This window comes from Perissodus microlepis, chromosome 18 (genome assembly GCF_051167445.1).
Source record: "Perissodus microlepis isolate ML-2025 ecotype Zambia chromosome 18, ASM5116744v1, whole genome shotgun sequence".
Classification (NCBI taxonomy): Eukaryota; Metazoa; Chordata; class Actinopteri; order Cichliformes; family Cichlidae; genus Perissodus; species Perissodus microlepis.
Genome location: NC_140478.1, coordinates 19,614,886 through 19,623,702, shown reverse-complemented (window position 1 = coordinate 19,623,702; position 8,817 = coordinate 19,614,886).

Below are 8,817 nucleotides of genomic sequence, written 5' to 3'. Positions count from 1 at the left end.
CGTCGTAATGCATCAGCATTCACAGCCACTCACACTCATTTCTCATACTTTACAAGCATAATTTCACTCAGATTACTACTTACAATAACAATCAATTATACTACTGTTGTTGTTGTTGTTGTTGTTTTGTTCTTTTTTGTATAAGAAAAAGATTGTGTGCATCCCTCTGTAGACATTTCTATCCTCCAAAGTGTGTCATACCTTGGTTCTGGAATCAGGATTTTGGGGTAGTTCACACATTTACAGCTTCCTGTTTTGTAGATCTTGGCTAAAGAGTGTCTACTGAAGTTAAATATCCGTCAGGTCTTGCCTTTTTGCAAGACGCGGTGATCAGTTCTCCTAAACCAGCTGCGCTGAGGTGAGTTCACCCGCAGTTCACAATGAAGTAAATTTGTCCGCAAATATAACTGTAGGCGATTTCACAAGAAATCTGAAAGCAGAAGATGAAACCTTTAATCGCTTTGCAAAATATCATATTGAGCATCATAAATCAATTGGCAAGCTATCAATCGTTCAAGGAAGTAATGTGAACCTTTTGGCAGGCCTGCTCCTGAAAAATATTTACTCTTCCTACGCACTGATTGCTCAAGATTTTGAGATTACCAAAAGTTTTGGTTATTGTCACAGAATGCCTTCTTTAACATGCGATCGCCCCTGCCTCACTGGTGTTTGAAACATGTTTGCTTGTAGAACATATATGGTCCATGAACATATACAATTGCAAAGCTTTATTTAATGAATGCACATTTTATCCTCTGATGATACACAATTAGGTTGTTATTTATTTTTCCCAGAAACACCCGGCTGGTAAAACAACAGCGTTCATAGATTTCTACACAATCAGTGCAATTACAGTGGGAGTGAGAAGTAGCACTGGTTGACATAGCTGACCTCTTGATTTGTAAATAATATCCACTTACTGTTTGCCAGCTGAGAATGTCTTTAGGCAGGGACAACCCTTCTTAACTCCTGTGTAAACACCTTTCAATCGCTCAGCTACCAACTAACATCTTTTGTGTCCACACACACCTTGATTTTTGGCACGTAAACAGAGAGAGGGATCTGAACTTGGGATGAGTCCAGGTTTTGCTCAGCTACACCTGGGGAGCACTCCTGCCAGGATTCAAGATGAAGTCTATTCATTCCCAATCTCAAACAATATCCAGCGCATTCAGCGCAGATGGGCCAAGTGACTTCACCGAGCCAACTTTCTACTTACTGTGTGTAAACACAACAGCACCTCAAATTAAAGATTAAAGCCAGCAAGTTTTAAAATGATCATTGCACGCTCTGGGTGATATTGGATCTGTGCTGATCACTCCCCAAAAAGACACATCAGCAGTCATTAATCTTTCAAATTTTTTGCGTAATTAATCTTTCGTTCAGAGGTTTTAAGCACTGACTGAACTAGTGTGGGAAAGTATTTATGAGCAGAACTTTGGTATTTTGGGTTAAATGCTTATTAGCTTTCTAGGAGAATATGCAGCTGGTTACCTTAGCTGAACAGAATACAAGCTTAGCTTACATTTGGCTGACCAAAGGTAAAAAAAAATATTCTTAAATCCACCTACCAGCACCTCTAAATATCACATATTGGTTTAACAATAGAAAAATCAAGGTAGTTTGACATTTTACATTGATTTATGTGTTGGAAGAACACCACCACAGTCCACATTAAAACTACGTGTTGATGTTTTTACACTCTAGTTTTTGCAATCACCTAAAGCTTCAGAAAGAGAAGGAGATTGTGTTGAATTTAAAATATACCTCCCTGTTTCCACCCTTTTTATTTAGGCGATGCTGAATATAAAGATTTTAAAAAAAGGGTGGAGCATTGATCTTCTCATCTTACTGCCCATCAGAATGCATATTTCTAGTCACTTTGTCAAAGCAGGTTAATCAAGACAGCTCAAGCTGTAGTTCTTGCAAGTTTATTTTTTGCCTGATTTCCCTTTCAGTTTGGACAGTGTTCAATATAATCTGAAAATTCGCACAGGTGAGCACATGAAAGCACAGGAATGCACTTTTTTTTCATCATTATAAGCTTGTCAGTCCTTCCTAAAGGGCAGTTATTCAAAAGCCTATAGGCCCCCTGTAAGGGCCTTGCTTCTTAATAACACCTGGTGTTAAGGAGATCAGCGGGAGGGTTTGTCAGTACATGACAAGAATGGACACTAATCCCAAGCAATACCCACTGGTCCTGCATGTCTCTTGAGTGGGATAATTGATTCCCACACCCTTCTTAAAACATGCTCGCCCCCTCTTCTCAGACCGAGCAACCGAGAAAACAGAGCTTGTTTCATTCTGGCGTCGAGGGAACACCGCCATGAGGACAAAAGCGTGTGCTTTTTTTTTCCTTTTTCTTTCTTACTTTCTTTTTTCCCCCTAAAGCTCCTATGAGAGTTGAACTGAAGGCTGTCATAAGTGTTGTAGGTGGTAGTAGAAATTTGTTTGGTAATAGACCCTAATCTCTTCAGGTTGTCTGGAGTATTCCTCTCTTTGCTGTTGCAGATCCCGTAGCTAGGCCTCCTCCTGCTTCACAGACCTTCTCTCAGAGGAAAACATGCATATAAGGGAACTAAATGCATTTTTTTAATAGATTAAGACAAGTAATACAATGCAGAAAAAGAAGCAAAAGCACACAAAAAAATTCCGTCAACTTTGTTTCAGCTCCAAGTGTGACCAGAATACTCATTTCAGATTAGAGTGTTAGACTGCAGTGTTACATTTCTTTGCAATTACAATGAGGTTCCCTTTGGGCTTTGAGGTTAGTCTGACTATTGAAATGAGTTGGAATGTAGTGTAGGATGTAAATCGAGTCTGGGGTATTTCCTTGAGAAGGCGAATGCATTCAAAACATCTCAGTGTTACGGCACATATTTTAAGAAACAGGGTATACAAGGCAAATTAGACAATAGGAGGTGATCTAGAAAGATGTAGGCAATTAGCTTAATTCAAGGCAGATTGCATCTCGTAAAAGGTATGCAAAGTTCACGCAGAAATATGGTTTTGCATTCTATATAAAATGTCATTTTGAGTAAAGAGCAAAGATTAGATTCCTCCTCCCTCTCCTCGGAGACTTGTGTATTAGCCTTGGTCTGACCTTGTCTTGATATCACATCCCTGGAGAGGAATGTAAATCGTATCCGTCCAATCCCAACCCAGTTACCACCAAACTCCTCGTTCTCACCACCTCTACTCCGCTGCAGGGCCACATGATCTTTTCCATGTACCAGACATAATTTGTGGCTTAGGTTTGGAGGCTGACGGTGCGTCTGCGCCACTCTGCTGTTTCAGGCAACCGGCGCACCATCTGCAGCAGTTCTCAGCATTCAGGATACATACAGGAAGAGTCCGTCTTTGTGGGCTATCACGAGAGCTCTGGAAACCTCCAATCGCATCCGAGACAGCAACAGTTTGGGGATTACTGATCAATACATTTAACATGTTTTTCTTCCACTAGGAAGATTTTTTTTTTTTTTGCAAGTTAAAAAATAAAGGAGCAAAAAGCCCCACTAAAAAACACGCCGCTCTTAATTTAGGAGACACCATGATTGTTGTCTAATTCTCACTCTTGGATTTCTTGTGCAAAAACAAAACAGTAGCTGCTCTCTCTGTTGTGGAACTTAATCCTCGTCCTTCATTTGTGGCAGTTAACCTATCATCCATGCACATTTTCTAGTGAAGTGTTATGACACACCTGAACCAAATTGTATGCGAGCGTGTTGTGGCCTGTCCTCTCTTGAAAATGTTTAAGTATGCACATCTAAGCCACTGCTGCCATGCAACTGCATAATGGATACTTTCCTTCCAAAAGGCATATTTTGGATTGTTTCATTGTATAACAAATTTGTTATGTAACAGCTGTATTAAAACAGTTTTGCTCACGCAAGCCTACATTATGCTTTCTTGTAAACAATGACATTAATATCAGACCGCAGGCTGCTATTGCCCAAGCAGCTTGAAACAATCCACCTCATGGTTTTCCAGCCACGTGTGAAACACCCAGCCTGAGAGGTGTTTGCAGAATTGCAGTTTTCTATTTGCCCTTGAACAAGCATTGCTATTCATCTAGGTTGACTTCATTCGACTGAAGAGAGCACCTAGAATGACACAAAGCAGTCTCAACAGTAAAAGCCAAGACATGTCAGCAGTTCTGTGCCAGGAAACTACAGGTTGCTGTACATAGACAGACGGGATGGTAAATGTATAGTGAATGGGTCGCGGTCCTGACCGGCAGGTGTTGTTGATGGAACGGTATGATCTGCTTTGCTTAGCATTAATGAAACAAGACAGAGTCCAGCCGAGCAGCTGCAGCCGGCGCAAGTGTCCCCCTCTGCTGATTGCAACCTGGGATGACCCCAGGAAAAAGTGTAAATGTGTGGGAAAAGATGAGTGAAGAAGATGAAGAAGACAGAGGAGAAATGAAGACTTTGTCGTTTTCTCAGCAGCTGATAAAAAGCACTGCTCCCTGATATGACATGCAAGGCTGTTCCTGTAACGAAAGCTGTTTTGTCTCTTCGTGCTTTCTGGCCCCCAGAGCTTCATCTCACTGCCCTAATGTGTGACTTCACCACTAAGACAATTATCTGAGTCACTCTGAGGAAAAATCTTATGACCAAAGACCTCCACCAAAGACTGATTTAGACTTGCTTTGACCCACACAGAGAGACAATCATCTATTTGGTTCTCAAGGTTTCAGATCGTGACCTCCTAGGGAGTTGTTTTATTACATTTAGATCTCATTCAGCTTGACTTTAACTCTATGTCTACATATGTGTGTAACAGAACCCTGTATATCCTCTAGTACCCCTTTCACCGATGTGTTTTTGTCTTTTATTATTCTGGCAATTTTAGTATTAGATATGTTTCCCTTTTATGCTAATACTTCTCTAAAGGACTTCTCTTTGAAGCTCTAATAATGTCTTTTAGATAAACTAAGCAGTTAGTTTTAGATTTGTGACTCTACACTCAGTCAAAATCCTCAAACTTTGCAGCATGAACTTTCTGGGTGACATCTGATAACTAGAGTAATTTGAATTCATTTAAAGGTACTTGTCCAATTTTTCTCCAATTTGCAAAGCAGATTCCTCCCTCACTATATTTATAACTGGCTTCTAGGTTGAGATCTGGTGACTGAAGGCTATAACACACAGTATTCTCACTCATGTTTGCTTCTATTAGTTTATCCTTTCAAAAATGTTGAAAGGATAAAAAGCAGTTGCATCTGCTTGGCCCTCCATTCTGCTGATCGGCTAAGATGCCATATTACAATAAATGACGTGCTTTAGGTGTGTAGTTAAACACAGCAAATGTGACGTCAACGTGAGTTTGTAGTTCCTGATTTCCCTTATCAGGAGGCTTTTTACACCCTGTATTGCCAAGAGGCAAGCGGGGCAGATAGAAACGTCAATGCCTGTGGTAATGCCCATCCTGAAGATAAAGTCAAAGCAGGGGCAGAGCCTTAGCTTTGTTTCCCATGTCTGGAGATCATCAGAGAAGCACAAGGGAAAGTGATGAGTTGTTTCAAGGTGTGAGCTCGTGGGGCGTGTCACATCTTATTGAGGCAGCACACAGCAAACATGTGGTATTGTTTTTAATGATCATTTACAGGAAAGAGCATTTGTGGTTGCAACACAGCACAACAGATGAGGACGCAGATGATAATGAGAGAGACCCAAATGCTCAGCTTACATCTGTTTTGTTTGTTTTTTTCTGTGCTCACCAGAACAATCAGAAAACATTATCAAAGTGAACCACCACAGATCAAGTCTGATTTGATAGAAATATTCAATAATGTCAACGACGCAGCTACATAGCTCTTTATTTCCTGATGTTTAACATGTATTTGTTATCTGTTACTGCATTTCCAACCAATTGGGGGGGGGTTTTAATCTAACTTTATTGAATAGTTTTATCTTTGATTTTATCTTCTTTTATATTGCTTGACATCAACCTCCCTTCCTTAGAGATATAAAAGTGCTTGCCTTTTTTAAATTTCAGATCTTTACAAAAGCAACCAAAATGTGTGCATACACGCTTCAAATTTAGATTTTTTTTTTCTATTAAAAGCTCAGCAGTGATAGAAGAGCGGATCACAATTCCACTACAGCGGTGACATCTAGTGGTGCTTTTGCATTTTCACGTAGCACAGACCTAGTTGAGTGCAGTAGCTGCTTTAAATCCTTAAAATCCTTTAAATCCTTGTTGTATATTTGTTACATCTTATGTAGACACTTTAGTGTAAGAATTAGCATTAACAGCTTCATGTTACACCAGGAAAATATTTGTGGAAAATTGAGTGAAGTAATGAAAATGTGATTAGTTCAGATATTTTTCTATGGCATGATGTTAGCGTGGCTGTGTTTTGTCAAACAGGGGTAGGCCGATGATGCAGAGCAATGACAAGACTCACTTGTCAGACACGACTCCCTGCTAAGGGTGCTTTTCTAAATGTCATCACCATCAGAGTGAGGTCACCATGGGCACACAGAGGTGCCCTGATGTCCTTCTGCTCGCTCCGGGGGAAAACCTGACTAGATGGGCTGCAGGGAATGAAGTAGAGCTGTGAAAGATGGAGAAAAGAAACTGAACACAAGCTCATTTAGATTTTGTTAGTGAGCCGGTTATTATAAGAAGACATGTTGATCGTGTGACTAGTTATATGTAGAAATAACAACATGTTTGCACTCAAATCTTTAAGGAGCTATTTCCACTTCCTGGTAAGTCTTCTACAAAGTATATTCAGGTGCCATAAGCTTAGCAGGCATCACATTTTTCTCATGTATTTAACATTCACTGGCTTGGCCTCAGTACCAGTGCTGACAGCTACTGACTCAGTCCATAGCTGCTCCAAATTCCAGATTTCCACCTCTGCGGTTGCCTAAAACTCACTGACTTTACTGTGCATTTCTCATTTTTATTTAGTTTTTGGTTTTATTTATTTATTAGCAAACAATTTATCTTTATAGTAATAGTAGATGAGTTATTTAAAGCAGCAACAATGACAGTAGGATCCGCAACAGTTATCCGACAGTTTGCCATCGTTTTGCTTTAAGAACTTCATGGCATAGATTCAATAAGGTGCTGCAAACATACTTCAGAGATTTTCTATACTGATGTGATGACATCACACAGTTGCTGCAGATTGTTGGCTGCACATCCATGACATGAATTTCATTTTCCACCACTTCCCAGAGGTGCTTTATTGGACTGACATTTGGAGACTGTGGAGGTCATTTGAGGCTGTGGTGTTTAAACTGTGTTCACTTTGTACTAAGGGGCTCAAAGTTTGCCAAGAAAATATCCTCCAGACCATTGCACCACCACCACCAGCCTGAACCCTTGATACAAGGCTGGATTTATCTGTGCTGTCTTGGTGTTTATGCCAACTGTGTTTATGAAAAATCCCAGTAGATCACCAGTTTCAGAAATACTGAAACCAGACAGCCTGGCAACAACAACGATGCAACGTTCAAAATCAGTAAAATCACCTTTCTTCTCCATTTTGATGCTAGGTTTGATCTTCAGCAGGTCAACTTGCCCGTGTCTACATGCACACAGTTGCCTGCAAAGTTGCATTAATGAGTGGTTGGTTGAACATAACAAAGTGACTAGTGAATACATACTGTAGACTAATGCTGTTACTATTATGACTAATGATACATAATAACAACATGATAATAGTAATAATCCGATCCGATTCCAAATCTTAAACCAGTGGTTGAGTCTATGACGCGACAATGCAGACAATCCAACCTAACGTGCAGTGGTGAGTAAGAGCTTTAAAATTTGTACTGAATCTCAGTGCTCTGTGATAATGGTATTGTAGTAGATGTTGTTCAGTTTTATTTGAAAAGATGTGATTACCCTTTGCTTGACTTGCAATGTACAACGATGTCAACTAGATGGCGGTAACATCTAGTCTTCGACCCCATTAAAGGTGTTTTTTTCGTTCTGCGCTGGCCTTCAGCCTTCTGCGCCTTCGGTTTGCCACCAACGTCAGGAAATTAGAAAATAATGGCAGGCAAAGCTGAGTGGCCACTGTGTAGCCAATTAACGAGTCACTGAACCGGCCAGGGAACGGCAAAATGAACGCACCGGGTATACTTATTTTGCAGCAGACCAAGTATGACGGTGTGGAGACCGTAAGAAAGTGTGCAAGACGCACATGGAACAGCTGCATTTGTGCAGTAAAGCAAATAAAACCTTCACTTTGTGCAAGCGTATTTTCTGTACAGGGTAGTCACAGCTATCAAACAATCCATGGCTGGGCATGTGTTGATGCTGCTGCAGCTGAAGCTGCCGTACATTAATCCAGTTTTTGAATTTTTCCTGTTGTTGAACAAATTCCCCCCAAATTCCAAAAAAAGCAATACTAATGCATGTGGATGTTTACTGAAACTGAACTCACTACTCTCGTAGTTACGATCATCTTCATAGCAACGACAGGTGCTGACTAAAACACTGAAGTGACTGAACTTAACTAAAACTTGAAGTAGTGAATTTGTTCCCCTCCTCTGTATCGCGTCACCAGTCTCTGATATTGCACAACAGGCAGCTTTTTTCTTTCTTCCTTTTTTAACTCCAACGACAAGCATCACTGCCTGTAGGTAAAAGACCGGTGCACCTCATATCAGCTATCAACAGCCACTTGACACTGAGAAGGGAAAAACCGACAGTCATCTTTTTAGAGTCAGTGTTGCGGCCAATTTTATCGGATATTTTCGTTGGAATGGCAATCTGACAGCTCATCATACAGATAGTAATATTCTTAAGTGTGTAGCATTAGAAGTGGATGAGGTAATACCTTTTGAG